The sequence below is a fragment of the Patella vulgata genome, chromosome 7 (genome assembly GCF_932274485.2).
Source record: "Patella vulgata chromosome 7, xgPatVulg1.2, whole genome shotgun sequence".
In the NCBI taxonomy this organism is placed as follows: domain Eukaryota; kingdom Metazoa; phylum Mollusca; class Gastropoda; family Patellidae; genus Patella; species Patella vulgata.
The window spans coordinates 7,363,042-7,382,389 of record NC_065885.2 but is presented as its reverse complement, the minus strand read 5'-3'; the positions used below and the strand labels follow the sequence as shown (position 1 = coordinate 7,382,389).

General features: G+C 39.9%; 1 long non-coding RNA gene across 1 annotated transcript; it reads right to left on the bottom strand.

The window, feature by feature from the left end:
• Nucleotides 1-1,027: 1,027 nt before the first annotated feature.
• On the bottom strand, nucleotides 1,028-18,949 carry LOC126826967 (uncharacterized). Its single transcript, XR_007682494.2, has 5 exons — nucleotides 18,792-18,949; nucleotides 5,142-5,301; nucleotides 3,098-3,246; nucleotides 2,098-2,248; nucleotides 1,028-1,299 (listed from the first exon to the last, which is right to left on the bottom strand). It is a non-coding gene; the product is annotated as an uncharacterized LOC126826967 (long non-coding RNA).
• Between the last annotated feature and the right edge of the window lie 399 nt (nucleotides 18,950-19,348).

Sequence of the window (19,348 nt, the reverse complement as noted above, 5' to 3'; positions counted from 1 at the left end):
ACCTGGTTGCTGTGTGTCTTTAATACACTAGTTTTATGTCCCAAAAAATATTACCAAACTTTTAGAAAAAATAGTATACAGGCAAGAATTGTCATAAGGAAGATAGTGACCTGACAAATGAATGAAATACGAGAAATTTATGCGTCATAAAATGAATGCGATCTAAAGAAAATTAATATACATCAGGGTTTGCCCATCTTTATCTTCCTGATATAAATCTTAAATTGCTGTTGTTAAAGGCCACCGGAAAAGCTTCATAATTTTTTAAAATATTGCAAGTAATTTTGTCAATATATCCTTTCCATAAGTATCACACGAATCCGAATATCAATATTACCTGCAACAGGTAAATTTCAACGTTAGTAATTTCCGCCATTCTCCGTGGGTAGTCGTAACTTTCCGTCAATAAACAATCCGTGACGTCATCTTATTGCTTCTGCTCATAGAATTAAAAACTATTGGCAGTTGGAATTCGATATAAGAGTAGGCCGTAGCGCCGCTGCCCGGGCAAAATTTCCCTCATCGCACACTGTATGGCGTATGCCCGTCTTGATTAGCCCAGGTTAGAAGCAGAATAGTAGGACGTTAAACCCCCATTTCATTTCAAAATTGTAGTTGAAAATAAAATATGTACAAATCTAAAATAAGCAAAGAAATCGTGTAGATGACATTTATCACGCCTGGTGAAACCCTGATTATAAAACATGGATGCTTTATGAAATCAACATGATCCTTTATGTCAGACTTTCATCCATCGGTAGGACGCATAAATTATTTTGATCGCATTCATTTCATGTCGTCTGGGACTTTACTGGCTATTAAAATGCGGTTTATCGCAGAAACCGATTGTTTGTCCCTTTAGCCGGTCATCACAATCGACCTTACAATTCTTAAACATGGCAGTGTAAAAAGCACAAAAAATAATGTACCTGTCCCTTTAGCCAGTCATCACATCGACCTTAAACTAAGACAATTCTTAAACATGGCAGCGTAAAAAGCACACAAAATAATGTACAAAAAACAAACAACACGATTTACCACAATTTAAACAAAATAAAACTAGATACAAGGACAATTAAAGTTGTACGAGATGTCACACTTGATCCTACATTCTTTGGTTTGCTTTTGTCGTCGGAGACAGTGTCGTAACCGGCAACATCCGTTGATCCTGAGTCCGGTGCCGGTTTACATGGTGGAGGTAGTAGTAATCGGAAGACATCCAGGACGAGCGATTTGAGATTGTCTGGACAGTTCTTCACCAATGGCTTCTTGATACATTTCATTATATTGGTGCTATATCTGAAACACAGACAGTAATAGAGAATGTAAAGCAATCGTTTTCAACCCTTTTTTTTGCCAACGGCACACCTTCGAACACATACAAAAAAAGCAGCATACCGACTAAATATAAATGAAAAATATTTAAATTTTGCAAAATAAAAACATCGTAATGGTAAGTTAAAGACGGCATACAACTGTAGACAGAAACGAGTCATAGACACACAGAATGACACAAACGTGGTAAGTCAGAAGGCATACAACCGTAGACAGAGACTAGTCAGAGACACATATAATGACTCAAACTACATAACGAAAAATCACAGTTTATCAGTAGACACCAGTGAATACGCAATTGGGATCACGTGGTTTGTCGCATTTTCTTACATAGTATGGCCTACTCTTACATCGAATTCTAACTGCCAAGGGATCCTTTACGTCTACGCCAATGTGTACACGGGACCTCGGTTTTTCGTTCCATCCGAACAACTAGACAGCTGCCCTTGCCAGACCCTCCGTCCTGCACCACTGACAAGGGGAAACCACGTCGGAAAATCCCGAAACTGTCAATGGATCATTAACAAGTAGACCAATGTCTATATACGCGGGCCCTGTATTTTTTGACTATCCAAACGACTAGATACTATTCCTTGCCACGTATGCTTTATCCTGCACCAATGACAACGGAAAGCTACACCGAAAAAAATTCCCACAAACGTTTTCAGGTAAATCCTGATAATGAATCGACGCTTTACACGTGTTGAGCGACATCCGGAACATAATATCCCAAATTCAATAGCGGACAAAGCTGTAACTTACGAGCATGCCACGCCCATTAAGGCGTTCATATCATTATGTGACGTCAACACCTTGGCGTTCATTTCTCCTTCAAAGGCTGTTTTTTGGGTGGATACACAAAGCCTGGTCGCTTCTTGATCTTTATTTAAACATTCCCCACTCTCCTTAATAACTACAAAACAAATAGACAAACAATAAATTACCAAGTCAACGCCGCGGTGTACTAGAATTAAAGAGAGCTAAATGGTATTTTTACGTCCACTTGACACAAACTAGGTCATTTCGGGACTAACATGGTTCAATTTTATTTCAATAATTCGCTTGCGCGTAGGAGGTCTTTTAGCAGTAGGAGGACCCGAAAAAAAACACATGGTTGGACAGGCGACCCTACTCTTTGTCACGTACAACCGGGGAATCGAAACCCACGTTAGGTTAATTAATGACAGACCTTATACAACGCGCACCATTCCGCCCCCCCCCCCACTAGAATTAAAATATGTGACAAGGATTAGGTTCACCTGCTTAATCTCGTGGGGTTTCTCCGGGTTCTGCGATAATATCCCACTGCTTACCCCTTATACATGCAAGGGAATTGGTGAATTATTGATATTATACAAAAATGAATGAATGAATATTGAAATGGGGTTTAACGCCCTACTGTTCTGCTCCGACTGGGCTAATGAAGACGGAATGAATGAATGAATGAATGAATGAAGTGCGGTGACCGGGATAATAAAGACGGGCAGCAATAGAATTCCAACTGTCAAGGGTTCTTTTACGCGAACCACTGGAAAAAAAACAGGGAACGTTGTCGCTAATGATTCAGAGCCTTACTGAGCCAAGTGAATCTGCACAAATGAAACAGGACATTAGACGCAAGATCCCTCGATCTCGAATCCAATTACATAAATTGTATCAATGATAAATACACGCATCAGTGTGTGTGAAGATGGGTGATGATGAGTGCGTGCGTGCGTGCTTGCTTGCTGTGGGTTTAGTGGCTAAGTATAACACAGCTTACCATTTACATTATCACACAGTTTTTTGGAGGCCGCTTTCCAATCAGGCACACTTGCTTCCATACTTAGTACATTCATGGCTTCCATGTCATTGGCACAAGCTTTATAAATTTTACCCATACAGTCTACAGCTCTCTGTAACTTCCCAGTACTATAACATAAATATATGACTTATATAAATATCTATAAATTACATCCTAGTAGTATAATATTAATATAAGATATATAAATATCTATAAATTACATCCCAGTAGTATAATATTAATAGAACTTTTATAAATATCTTTAAATTACATCCCAGTACTGTAATATGAATATATATAAAAAATATCTATAAAAAAACATCCCAGCACTATAATATTAATATAGTTGTTCGTTCCTAGATTAATTATTAATTGTTCGACTTGTATAAAACAAAGTGTCCCTTTTTTTTGTTACCGATAAAGTCTTCTGTCGGCACCGGAAGTGACGTAATTTTACTAAAAACTTCAATTTTGATAGTTCAAAGCAAATATTAATGTTTAAAAATTTGATAGATCAAGATGAATGAATGCTCATACTAAAGGAACAAAATATGTCTGGCTCAGTTTTGGGGTGGTTTTTTTTATTTCGGTTTTGTATTTGCGTCATTTCGTTTTAAGGGTGGAAAGAGTGTAAAGATGATCTACTTACAACCCATTCAGGCTTTTCATATTTTAAAATATTTCTTCGTAGCTTTTATAAACTTGTAGTATCAATCGATACGAAGACAATCTATTTCAAAATCAGTTTATAACTTGGTGCGTTGTCGAGAAATTGGCGATTTCACATCAGTCAATGTCCAGGGATTTTTGTCCAAAAAAGTTTCAATTATAAATCGATTTTCAATGTTTGTTTTTACCACTTGATGCCAAATGCCACTTATGACTAGGTCAAACCAATTTAACATTTTTGCTGTCACCGAAAATGGAGTCATTTGGGCAAAAGCTGTTTTGTTATTTGTTTATAATTAAAATATTTGATTCCAATTAACAAATAGAATGAACCCATGTGATCCTATAGATATCACAAAATAGTTTCTAACTTGTTCAGTTGCTGGGAAATAGACAATTTTCTTCAAGTCACTTTACAAGTTTTTAGGTCCATAAAAGTGCCAATAACATTTTCGATTTTCATAAAAAAATTTCACTATGTAATGCCTAATGCCATTTACGATTTCATGAAACTAATTTAGAATTTTCATTATCGCCTTAAGTTACGTCATTTTGGCAAAAACTGTATTTTTAGCCTCCAAAATAAATATTTGTTTAAAATAAAGGAAAATCATTATTCGTATAAAGTTATATTTGATTCCAATCGACAAATAGTATGAATCAGTACGATCATATAGTTATCAAACCAATGTTTCTAACATATTCCCTTGCCGAGAAATAACCAATTTTTGCTCATTTGTTCACATTTTTGCTCAAGTCGGACCCCCCTTTAATCCCGCGTAAAATAGAATAAAAAATATTCATAAATAAAGTTTTTTGTAAAAAAAATTAATTTTCAAACTTTGGCACCTAATATCTGCAAAAATTCGTCGAAAATCAAAAAGCTTAAGCATAGTAGCCATGTGCCCTGTAACCGGCTATGTTTAAATATATCACATGTTAAAATCCGACGATTATTGTAAATATTACGCCAATATTTAATTGATCTAACAAATGGAATATATCTCAAGAATTGTCGGAAAATACACCATGAATTGTTCAGTCGATGGGAATATGATTTAGCCAAAAGAATAGCACATATCCCAGGAAGTGTCCAAAAGGATATTGAAGGCCGCCGCCGCCACATGAAGGTTCTAGAAATTACATCAGCCCAACCAGAACGGACAGGATGTCAAATATATCCAAATGGTTAATATGTCCAAAAGGTTTGTATGTCGAACATCTCAAAACGGTTGACATGTCGAACATCTCCAAACGGGCAGTATTGGCAAATCAATGACATCGACTACCGCAACGAACATGTGAGACGGGACTTTATTTGTCTAGACAAAAAAATAATCTACTAACGACTAACCTGCACAAATCCATTGTAACTTCAGCATCTAGAGCTAGGGCATGTGGTTTACCATCTGTTATACCTAAATTCGTTTCACTCAAACATTGCTTAACTTGATCCGCACTGTTCTTGGGACATTCCTCGGTTTCCCCGCCTTGACACACACCCAAAACAAACACTGTAATAACAATAATAATCAAATCATAATAATTATCATAATTTTAAAACGTACATAAAAAAAAGTACGATCAATGACGATGACGATGGTGATAAATGATGATGATGATTACGATGATGATAATGGGGATGATCTTAATGTTGATGGTGATAATGATGATTTGGATGATTAAGATGATGATAATGGGGATGATGATGACGATGATGATAATGGGGATGATGATAGTGGTGATGATAATAATGGGGATGATGATGATTTGGATGATTAAGATGATGATGATGGGGCAGAGGATGATGACGATGATGGGGATGATGATGATTTGGATAATTACGATGATGATAATGAGGATGATGATGATGATGATTGCGATGATGATAATGAGGATGATGATTACGGTGATGAGGATAATGATAATGGGGATGATGATGATGATGACAATGACGACGATGATGATAATGATGATGATGATTTGGACGATTACGATGATTATGACAATGAGGACGATGATAATGAAAATGAGGATAATTTCTATTTTTATTAATAACACACTACTTGGGGCCGTACGTAACTAACGTATGAAAATTAAATGGTAGCTGGCTTTTTTTTCGCAGGTAGCGTGTCTCTGATGTTCAGAATGTACTTGGGGCATTAGACGACGGTCACTGGTGAGGCTCTTAGAGATTTCGGAAATGATAGCAGTCAACATGGCGGTATGAAATTAATAGATACTAATCTCCGATTGTAGTGGTCTAATTCTAGTTCTTTATTCCCTTAGGCCAAAGACTCATCGGATAAAACACACATACAACACTACATACAATGAAAATATATATAGGATATACAAGGAGAGTATGTTTACAATTTATGTTTGAACGGAATAATTATTGGATGCTATATGATATAATTCAAAATAATTGTGCACTTGGCACCATTCCACGGAATGCAATTACTATTTATTACTGATTTATGTTTAGACTATGATTCTCTAGTTGTTTGCTTGAGGCTTGGGAGCAGGCTATCGCGTGCATAGTAATACCTGTACACCATGAACATCATGGATTCGCTCCAAGGCTGATTGTGACGCAAATCAATTAATAACGTCAAGGTCTTCTAACAACTCTTGTGGGATCTGCAAAAGTACCTCGGAAAACTCCCATTACTACAGAGGGGGGTTGGATGGCCGAACGGTTAGTACGTGCGTGCTGTATCATAAGGTCTGTCATTGAGTCAACTGGCGGGGTTTCGATTCCCCGATTGTATGTGACAAGGATTATAGGGTCGTCTGTCCAACCTCGTGGGTTTTCTCCGTGTCCTCCTGTTCCCTCCCACTGCTAAAGAGTAAGACCCCTACGCGCAAGCGATTAATTGAAATAAAATTGAACTATTTGTTAGTCCCGGAATAACCTAGTTTGTGTCGAGTGGACCTTAAAACTCTCTCTCCTTCTCTCATTACTACAGAAGCACGAGCGTCCCGAATTTAGCAGATTCGAATTGACGATACATGCATTATGCAAACTTTGACAGTTTATGTGATGAAGAATGAAACAATTGATTTAAAAAAAACCGATGTATTTTATCGTCCATTAATAGACTCGATCAATACGTCTTTATATTCTACTTAATCACCTGTTGATTGTACCCTACTGACATAGTCTACATCAATATAAGATTGCAGCTAATCTAGTTTAACTTAAAACCACACGCATAAGAAATAAAACGAGAGCTAACGTCCTCCTTTGCTGTCACAACAGTAGTGCGGCTGTCCAGATTCGAGTTGACGGTAATCTCTCTGTATTTTATTACTGACAGATATGTAATCGTGTATCGATTAAAACGCTATGATGAGTCATCCCACCCGGCACCAGTTACATCGACTTTAGCGCAGGAATTTATCAAGTATATACTATAGTCTATAGAACAGTTATTGCTTGACGACGTAGACATGCATTATTTCTGTTACGTCTTTTTTGTATTCCTGATTGTTTTCAAATTTGAGTGAAGTCTGTGTCACTACAGGCCCGGGACTGTACAGCGCAGTGGTCGCTTACGGCTGGCCCGCGGATCCATTCACTTAATTTGATAATTGTTTATTTGGTGCAATTTCTATTTTCTGTCTTGTCCGCAGGTTTATCTTGTAGATTTTTGTTTTACGTGTGACAAACTTTATTTTAACACTTTAGCCCACAGCTATACATTAACAGTTGCGTACATACATCTGTTTTAATCTCTCAGTTCTCCGATTTTTTCTCACCCTAAAAGACTCCTACGCCCAAGTGAAATGACCTAGCCTGGGTTGAGTCAACGTCAATTAAACCATCTCCCTTCAATGCCTAATAAATTAAAATGTAATGGGGTTTAACGTCCTACTTTTCTTCATTGACTGGGATAATGCATCTTCAATAGAAGGCTTGATCTCGCTTTAACTACGTACATCTAATCAAGGCCTTCCCGTAATACCCTGCATATTTAGGCACTAATTTGATTTGGGTACAAGCCCAGCTTGTGAGCCTATTAGATTCCTCGATCGTCGCGAATACCAAGTCTCGCGCTTTCAAGCTAAAATGTCTACCTGTGATAATCGAGTTGCAAAGTTCAAGGTTCATTCAAGTCAAGGTTTCCGTGGAGGTCGCGATGTAACAACCTCTCATTGGACGCTACTGCTCATTTGTCTGTAGATAACAGAGCTATGAGTTCGGGAATTGTGAAGAAAACAAGCAGCGTCCAGATGTTGTAAAACTCGCAGTCGTTGCTTCGTGAACATGGGGGGGGGGGGTTGGATGGTCGAATGGTTAGCACGTGCGCGCTGTATCATAAGACCCGTCATTGAGTCAACTGGCGTGGTTTCGAATCCCCGGTTGTACGTGACAAGGAGAAGGGTCGCCTGTCCAACCTCGTGGGTTTTCTCCGGGTCCTCAGGTTTCCTCCCATTGCTAAAGACCCCTACGCGCAAGCGAATTATTGAAATAAAATTAAACCATGTGTTAGTCCCGAAATGACCTAGTTTGTGTCGAGGGGACGTTAAACCCCATTTCTCTCTCTCTCTCTTCTGCACCGACTGGGCTAATGTAGACGAGCATACTCCATACAGTATTCTGTTTGGGGCATTTTGACCGGACAGTGGAATTTCACCCCTACTTTTTATCAAATTCCAGCTATCAAAGGTGAACTCATTTTGATGAAACTCGGCATGCTTGTACTTTGGACAATTGCGCATTCATTGACGTCATAATTGGAAGACGGCTTTGAAGTTCCTGGTTTATTATACGGCGCTCGTTCTTGCTCCACGAAAGGACTGCTTAATGTGTATTATCTTCGTGGTGTTTGTCTTTCGTGAGTGTCGGAGGGGGGGGGGGGGGGTGGACCACCCGAGCGGCACTCTCTCTTTCATCTCGCTCTCCTATATTCCACCGTATATACAATTGGCAACACGTTAAAGATGTCATCACAGTTGGAAATCGAAATAAATATTTGTTGTAGTGCCTCTGCCAAGTCAAAACGTCTCTATTATTAGCCTGGTAGTAAGACATTAATTCATATAATTTTATTTGGATGCAATCTACGCCATATTCAACATGTATAGTTGATTACACTGCAAACATTAATAATAAACTAATAGCTCGTCTTTCTGGGTTTAAATCGATATTTGTGATAAAATATCCTCCACACACTATGCCTGTAAACAAAACCAATAACTAGGCGATAATAACTGGAAAGAGTCATGCAGAAAATAAACGTGAATTATTAAAATTGACAAGCCATTACGATCGATGTTTGGGTGAGTAATATTTATGGCTAACAAGCAAGGCATTGACAAGGTTGCATATATTTTATAGATTTACTGCTGACAGATGGAGACCTACACACACGTGACACTTAATAACTTGTACATATTGGTTCAGTGATTAAGGCTCTGAGTTCGATAACGGAGTTGGTCGAGAGTGTTCCTGGTTGCCTCTTGTCAGTGATGTAGGATGGAGAACCTGACGTGGAACTCTCCCTCTCTCTCTCTCTCTCTCTCTCTCTCTCTCTCACGTTAAATAACCATTACCAGCTGGAATCCAATGAAGAGAGAGAAATGAGGTTTAACGTCCACTCGACACAGACTAGGTGATTTCAGGACTAATATATGGTTCAATTTTATTTCAATAATTCGCTTGCGCGCAGGGGTCTTTAGCAGTGGGAGGAAACCTGAGGACCCGGAGATAACCCACGAGGTTGGAAAGGCGACTCTACTCCTTGTCACGTACAACCGGGGAATCCAAATCACGTCTGTTGACGTTGACTCAATGACAGACCTTATGATACAGCGCGCACGTGCTAACCATTTGGCCATCCACCCCCACCTCCGACTGGAATATGATGAAAAGTGAGAGAAATGGGGTTTAACGTCCACTCGACACAGACTAGGTGATTTCAGGACTAATATATGGTTCAATTTTATTTCAATAATTCGCTTGCGTGCAGGGTCTTTAGCAGTGGGAGGAACCGGCGAAAACCCGCGAGGTTGGACTGGCGATCCTACTCCTTGACACGTTCAAGCGGAGAATCGAAACCACGCCACTTGACTCAATGATAGATCTTGTGATTTCACACGGACGCCTTAAACCATTAGACCACCCATTCTCCCCAGTATTCAACGAAGCGAAGACAGCTTTGTTTTGCAGTATATAAAAAAGTGCTCTTAATTCCATACGTGACTGAAAGCCCGGGCGCCTGATAGTCTGGTAGTCATGGTGCCTAACATGGATGTCAAACATAAAATTCATATATTCAATTGTCATATTTGTTTTATTCACCCGAGTCTAATTCCACAAGTGTATGTATTATATTATTTTATATATTATTGGGCTGAATCCCCGGGAGTCTTATATCTCATACATCAGTATCCTCGTGGGTCTAACAGCTCATACATGAGTAAGACAATGTCATTTAATGATTGATTCCTGTTTCTGACTTTTATGTGACAATAAAATATATCCTTTCTTTATTATCAATAAAGAGAGAGGGGGGGGGGGTAACGTCCACTCAACATAGGTCATTTCGGGACTAACATGATTCAATTTATTTCAACAATTCGCTTGCGCGTAGGTTTTTTTTCAATCGGAGAAAACCGAAGGACCCTATTCCGTGTCAAGTACAACCGGGTAAACGAAACCACACTAGTTGACTCAATGATAGACCTTATAATAAAACGCGCACGCGCTAACCATAGATTATATATGTTCTCCTACTGTCTAGCGAGTAGTATATGGTCTTGTCTTGTAAATAAAAGTTTACATAAAATTTTATATAACATTTGAAACCAGAAAAAAGACCAGCAATAGGCTGACTTATCTCTAACATAATGTCTCTTTAAATACTTTACAAACTGTGGCACGATGCCAATTGGTTTCTTAGAAACTCTACATATGCCACTGTTTACAAGACAAATATAGAATTCAAAGATATGACTACAAGTATAATAATGAACAAATCAAAAAGATAAATAAATATCAACAAATAAAAACAAAACAAATAGGAGTGAATAAACGTAATGAGGAACATATCCTACTTTTATGCCCGAACCGGGATATCGAAAATAGGCATACGCCATGCACTGTGCTGTGAAGGATATCGAATTCCGAAATTCAAGGGTTCTTTTACGTGCACACGAAACTAAACTTTATTCTCTGTAACTATATTATTGAACAAGAGAGAGAGAGAGAGGGAGAGAGAGAGAGAGAGAGAGAGCCTACTAGGTTGGACAGGCGACCCTACTCCTTGTCACGTACAACAGGGGAATCGAAACTACGCCAGCAACTACGCCAGGATACTTCAAAACCATTTAAAAATAATTTATTCTTTTTCTTTCTATTAATTATACTTTAAGACGCCATGTTATTGAACAAGTAACACTAGTCATCAACTATCATTCTAATCAACCGACAAATCCTCATTGAATCATTATTATATCATATTAAAATTGATTTTATCCCTTAATTTACAATTTATCCTTTTAGTAGCCATGACTACACGCCGTGCCTAAAGAAAATCGAAAACCTTGACCCGGTCACTATAGCGACTGTACTGAAGGTCAATAAAGTACAGATGTAGACACGATCTATTCTGTCTCGATCAATGAGATTATTTTGCTTGTAGATAAATCCGCGGGAATTTTTCTTTCATCTGTGTCACAATGTTTTCACGAGAATTTATCTAAACCGAGTGTATGGAAATGGAATGAAATGAAATGGGGTTTAACGTCCTACTATTCTGCTCCTATACTGGGCTAATGAAGACGGGCATACGCCATACAGTGTGCTATGAGTGAAATTTTGCCCGGGCAGCGGCACTATCGCCTACTCTTATATCGAATTCCAACTGCCAAGGGATCTTTTACGTGCATTCCAATGTATACACGGGACCTTGGTTTTTCGTCTCATCCGAAAGATTAGACAGCTGTCCTTGTCACGCCCTCCGTCCTAAATCACTGACAAGGGAGAACTGGGCTATTCCTTGACTTTAAACTGTTAAAGGTTTATTTTTTATACACATTAACGAGTACGGGGATGGGCCTTGGTCTTGGGCGCCTTTCTTTGCTGGGTTTGTTACCATGATGACGTGGGCAAGGGAACACCAGGCAGGATAATCCCAACAAGTCTAAGCGAGCGCCATTTCATCTTTGCCTCAAGCTGCTCAAAACACTTCATACCACTAAACGTTTATTTGAGAATTTCGAACTCTTGGGAATGCTCTATTTTTGGACGGAGGTTGGTAGTAGAATAGTGGCGTATTTAAACACTCCGAAAATGTATTAGATGTCGTGGTTGCTTGAGATATTGGGGATACTACATTGAACATTCCGGAAGCGAATATCTCCATCCGGGTGACATTTGAACACGGTGCTATTCCGACTAATCACCGTATCTGTAACGTTCGATTACGTCATGATTTTGCTCACATCACTTCTGGCAAAATTCGACCTTGGCCTCTTCCACCCTGCAGTGTCACTTTTCGTAGTAATGAGACAATTCAGTTCCGGAACATTAACTGGAGTATCCCATTCATCAACAACATGTATAAATATTGATAATTACATGTCAATATAAAGTGAAAAAGTAGATACTCGATAATGACTGATTAGATCTAATCGTGATGTTATTCTAATATAACCAGATCTCGGTAATCAGACCTTTCCGGTCACCAAGGTTTGCTTTTACTACAGAGAGAGACAGAGATGGGGTAGAGAGAAAAGAAGAGAGAGAGAGAGAGAGAGAGTGGGGAGGGGGAGGGGAGAGAGAAGGGAAGAGAGATAGAGAAGTGGAGAAGGGAAGAGAGATAGAGGGGTGGGGGAGACAGAAGGGAAGAGTAGAGAGGCGAGGCAGAGGGTAGGGGAGAGAAGAGAAGAGAGAGAGGGGGGGGGGGGGGGTAACGTCCACTCGACACAAACCAAGTCATTTCTAGACTAAAAAATGCTTTAATTTTATTTCAATAATTCGCTTGAGTGTAGGGGTCTATAGTAATGGGGGAACATTGTAGAGAGAGAGAGAGAGAGAGATGGGGTTTAACGCCCATTCAACACAAACTAGGTCATTTTAGGACTAACATATGGTTCAATTTTATTTCAGTAATTCGCTTGCGCGTATGGGTGTGTAGTAGTAGGAGGAAACCGGATGACCCAGAGAAAAACCACGAGGTTGGACAGGCGACCCCACTCCTTGTCAAGTACAACCGGGGAATCGAAACCACGCCAGTTGACTCAATGACAGACCTTATGATACAGCGTTAATCATTCGCCCCCCCCCCCCCCGCTACATGGTAAGGGCAGAGGATCTGGCACAGTCTGATTAAAACACAGATCCTATTTCGTTTCGTTTTTATAGTTCAAAATTTTGTTATACTTGTCTTTACTACACTAGGATCTGGAAGAGTTGTTATCATTGACGTGTTCTGGATGATGTGAGGGATTAGCCGATGAAACGGTCTGTTATGGCGAGCTTTAGGCATGTATTGAACGGAACTGTCGGTAATCCAGTAGTAACATGAATGTTGAATGGTTTATGAAATGTCTGACGCAATAGGGTCAAAAGCCGCTCGTATAACTTCTGACGCGACCTATCGCTACAACCGGTCAGATCTTCATGTAATGTAGTATAAAAAAAGTATAAAAAGAAAACGAAACGAAATATAGATCTGTATTTTAATCAGACTGGATCTGGCAAGGAAGAGTTGTTTGGATGGGACGAAAAAAACAGGTCTCGTGGACACATTGGAATGCACGTAAAAGATCGCTTGGCAGATGGAATTCGATATAAAAGTAGGCGGTAGTGCCGCTTTCCGGGCACAATTTCCCTCATAACACACTGTATATCGTACACCTAGCAGTTTGCATATTAGCTTAGTCTGTGAAGTAAAGTAGGAAATGAAATGAAATGGGGTTTAAGATCCTACTGTTCTGCTCCGACTGGGATAATGAAGACGGGGGCATACGCCATACAGTGTGCTATAAAGGAAATTTTGCCCGGACAGTGGCACTACGGTCTACTCTTATCGACGCCCCGTTGGTGTACACACGCATGTAAAACAACCACTGACAGTGGTATCAATTGCTGTGCAGGCATAAGTTATGGCGTATACCCGTCTTCATTAGCCCAGTCGGAGAAGAACAGTACAACGTTAAACCCCATTTCATTTCACTATCAATTTGTACTACTTATTACATCTGTGTGTGAGTCAGATTGCTTGTAAATATTGATCAGTAATAAGTAGGTGGTCTATTCTGTTGAACACACCAAATCCTGTTACCAGACATCGGACCGATATCAAGAGAATAAACCCATTATAATAATTGACCTGTATCTCCCGGGATTTCAATAGTTGAACTTTGTGGAGTTCAAGGACATCTAAGGATATTATTTAATCCCCGGGAGACATCTGTGTAGCGTATTACTGTATAACAATAGGCACCCTGTCGACTAGTAGTGATCTGTTGGGCTATTGGAGACAAGTATACACCATACAGAGTGCTATGAAGGAAATTTCGCCCGACCAGAGACGTTACCGCCGCCAAGGGTTCTTTAGCGTCCATGCCAACGTCTACACGACAAAACGAGACGTCGTGGATTCTGTTAGAACTATATGGTGACTCAATGACAGACCTTATGATACAGCGCGCACGTGCTAACCATTCGGCCACCCAACCCCACTACCTAGATAACACTATCTGTTTATTAACTGACGTGTACGTCTGAAGATCGCTAGGGTCTTCTTGTATTTAAATACCCAAATTAAGTCTGAAATCTACGTAAATGTCAAATCGGGTTCTTATGTGTAGGATAAAGTACGAGACTGAGGTTATGCTGGGGAAAGAAAAGCTGAAGAAAATAATCCGAGAAAAAGAAAAACCGATGCCGGCAGGTCGAGGTTTTCTGTCGAGGTTTTTTTTTCTGAAGGCTTTCTTCCCCAGCGTAACCGAAGTCGGGGACTTTATCTTGCTTATAAGTTTACATGTACACAAGATGAAAATATCCCAGGATCCCCACAAGAAAAACCTTACATCATGTTTTCTTATGGAAAAAAACCTACACTGAAAGAATAACCTGTTACAGGTTTAAACAAAAACTTTCAGAAGAATAACCCCAAATTCCCCTGTATATATCCAAAGCCGTCCTTGACTTTCAGAGCGCAAGTTATTCCGGGCATAGAATATACCCCAAAGATCAAAGAGATTTACCGTTACAGGTTTATAAGATACTGCAACGAATGGCCGGTATCCAAACGCAATCTATCAAGGTCAAGGACGCATATGCCAAGAATAACCTGGTGTTTATCTCGTGGTGAAAATACTAATCCTACAGATCAATGTTTAAGATGACTTTCAGCATATTTTGATGAAATGAAATGAAATGGGGTTTAACGTCCTACTGTTCTGCTCCGACTGGGCTAATGAAGACGGGCATACGCCATACAGTGTGCTATGAAGGAAATTTTGCCCGGACAGCGGCACTACGGCCTACTCTTATATCGAATTCCAACTGTCAAGGGATCTTTAACGTGCATTCCAATGTATACACGGGACCTCGGTTTTTCGTCTCATCCGAAGAACTAGACAGCTGTCCTTGTCAGGCCCTCCGTCCTGCATCACTGACAAGGGGGAACCACGCCGGAAAATCTGGATGAACTTTCTCGGCCAATGCAGGGATCGAACACCCGACCTCCAGGCTAGCGAGCCAGCGTCTTACCCACTTAGCCACCTGATCCCCCGCATATTTTGATGATATATTTAGACTAAAAACATGTTCAAATTAATTTATCTATCAAACGTTTGCTTCAAATCCCTCTCAAAACATTTTAATCCCTGAAAAACTACAACCCAAGAATCTATTTTAGCAGTTTTATCCCTGAAAAACTACACCATGCCCCAAAGATCTATTTTAGCAGTTTTGTTTGTCATGTGAAACAATTTTTTATTATTATTATTTTCAAACAACGAATGATTATTGCTATTTATTCCATTTTCACATCGCACACCTCGGTCATATACAGGGGATCACGAGGCTAAGTGGGTAAGACGCTGGCTCGCTAGCCTGGAGGTCGGGTGTTCGATCCCTGGATTGGCTGAGAAAGTTCATTCAGATTTTCCGGCATGGTTTCCCTTTGTCAGTGATGCAGGATGGAGGTCCGGACAAGGACAACTGTCTAGTCGTTCGGATGGGACGAAAAACCGAGGTCCTGTGTACACATTGGCGTGCACGTAAAAGATCCCTTGGCAGTTGGAATTCGATATACGAGTAGGCCGTAGCGCCACTGCCTGGGCAAAATTTCCCTCATAGCACACTGTATGGCGTATGCCCGTCTTCATTAGCCCAGGTTAGGAGCAGAACAGTAGGACGTTAAACCTAAATGAAATGAAATAAAATGAAATGGGGTTTAACGTCCTACGTTACTGTTCGGCTCCTAACCTGGGCTAATGAAGTCGGGATGCTTAGTGATGGCCGGTTGGGGAGGTTTGGGAATATCCGACGGTAGATTGGACCAAAGATGAGTCCACAACGGCCGCTTCATATAAATGTGTATTTTGAGACAACTAACCCTAACCATGACCCTTTTAAGAGGGGTAAAGGGTAAATTGGATCCAAGTTCAGTCTTCCTAAAAGGGTTAGGGTCAGAGTTGGTATTCCCTCAAAACACTCATTTACGAGAATGGATTCGGCAATAATCTGAAATTCCCAATTAGTATCTCCCGATATCTTATACAATCTTCTTGATCATATGCCTCTCCCCTCCCTCGATTCAACGACGACGCCTAACAATCAAAAATACGAGAAAGGGACATCTTCTAAATATAGAAAATTGATTGGACGCCAGCTGTTCTCTACAATAAGGCATGTGATCATTCAACCTGTCACAGGCTGAAACAGACCAGATATCAACCGAAGCGGACCTGACAGACATATCATTTTACGTTGAAAACGGAAGAGGTAACTCCAACAGTCAATAAAAATACGCTGACAGACTGACGTCATACACAAGTGAAAATCGTCGTGTAACTACTGACCGATAATATTAAGACGTTACAAACAATAAAGAACAAAACAAAAGAGCACTCATCCAGAGTAAAGGTAAACGCGTCAGATTTATTTTCACGTTTTTAGCAGCGTTCTCGAAGCTATCTACGGAAACAAATAAAGGATAATCGAAATTAAGATTTAAAATGAATAGGGTTTAACGTCCTACTTTTCTGCGTCGACTGGGCTAATAAAGACGGGCATATGCCATTTACATGAGGGTTAACGTCCACTCCACACAAAACAGGTCATTTCGGGACTAATATGGTTCAATTTTATTTCAATAATTCGCTTACGCGTAGAGATATTTAGCAGTCGGTGGAAACCGGAGGACCCGGAGAAAATACACGAGGTTTGACAAGCGAGCCTACTCCTTGTCACCTACAACCGGGAAATCAAAACCACGCCAGGATAGTTGACTCAATGACAGACCTTAAGATGCAACGGGCACGCTCTAACCATTCGGCCATCCAACCCCCTTCGTATTATTACTAACTATTACTGTTACCAAGGATTTAGGTCCGCTTCCATATAATGTGATATCGCAGACAAATGATGTCGAAGTAAATGAGCAGTACGGATCTAGTTCAATATGATAGCCTCACCCGGGACACGACTGCAACACGCAGACAAAACGGCCATGTGACGCAAGGCATCACACCTCCCCAACATCCCATCAAGTAGGTTAAGTCGCTCACTTGTCAGTTCGTCTAATAACCGAAGTAGAAACGAAATGGACAGAGAGGTGACAATAAAATTTACCCATATCGAATGTGTCTCAATAAATTATTATTCAATAAAATAACCAACATAAACCCCGAAATTAAAATCCGTTTAATTCTAATTCCATCTTTTTTTTCATAATATCATAAGAAAATCTGTGTTACACTGTGGCTTGTCTCTTCCTCCTTCAATTGTTACACTCTCAACAGCAGGACGTTAAAGCGATAATTTTATATTTTTAAGTTATATTTTTAAAATGTATTAAAATAAAGAGATTCCGTTGAGTTATTCCGTTGAGGGGGGGGGGGATACAAAACCAGGGAGGTAATTGTGTTATTATTTCCGGGGTGAATGAATTTTAAGTGTGAGAATGATACCCATGGTCGTATAATAGTGAGTTGACAACCTATTGGGCAAAAGACATAGAAATAATTATATGTTTTGATTCTTTTAGAAAATATGAAATTCTCACTTTAAAACCCATTTCATTTATTAACAATGTTTTTTTTCTATCATTAGTATGAGATTTAAAGGTCACACGCCCCCTGGCTTTAATCTGTTGAGATTTTATTTCATTGACACTTCCTAGCTAATCAATTAAAATTTGATCACTTGTCGTCTGCTTGATGCTGTCTGGCCAAACTAAACGTCAGAAAAAAATGCATTTTGCTATGGCCATCGTTAGTTCTCCGGGATGGGGGCCCATACGAAATTTCTTCTCACGGGGCCCCTTCCTGGTCACTGAGAAAAAGTCAGAGAAATTTTGCATGGGCAGTGGCGTTTCGTCCTAATCGAATTCCAACTGCCGAGGGGTCTTTTACGTGTACTTGGGATCTCGGGTTTTCGGATTATCCAAACGACTAGAGACTGTTCCTTTCCAGGTCATTCACCTTACACCACCGACAAGTGTGAAACCAGGATAGAAAATCTTAAGCAACGTTTTCGGGATCGAACCTGGGACCTCCTGGTTAGTGCACCAGCACCTCAATCACTGCGCCACCATGGTTCCAAGTGGCTAGGCATCGTCTCTGGCAGAACCACAGGATTCTTACTACAACCAGACGTCTGTGATGTTTCAACCGATCAATATTACTGATGAAAGACGAACGATATAAAACAAATATGGACGAGACGGGATTAATAGAACCGGGTTGTAATTTGAACACGCTCGGTTGAAAATCGTGCATGTAATAAAACGAATATAAAATACGTGCAGCCTACCTGTAACCAAAATAAAACCTAGTTCAAATTGTCTTGACTCCATCACGCTGACTGCCCGGGTAATGGTATTCACTTCACACGCCGTAGGCTTGCTCGCTTTCCACCGGTATTATTATTATTACGGCGATTCTTCATAGACTTTTCGTTCAGTCGATTCTACCGCCTGATCGATCGACAATCATAGTCTCGTCTTACCAGACTGTTGATTGGTTCGACATGCACGCGCTCGATGGTGTTGTTTACGGTGATGAGTAGTGGTCTTTGTATTTCTATTGTCTGATTTTCCTGTGAGTCAAATTCGTTTAACAATTGATAGTGGATGCGCCAGATATGCCATTATGTCTGAGAAAATAACTCAATACAAAGCTTCGCGCATTCTGCACACAGAGAGCTCTCTACTTCGAGAACAGATCTCTGTCCTGAATGGCCGCCATATCCAAATATAGACAAATACTCACAAAGACTATACATTTTTAATTTGATTAAATGTAAGCGGGATAAATACTTCGCAATATGCTTAGTGTTTTCGACTAAAATCGTCGATTTAGGAATTCAAA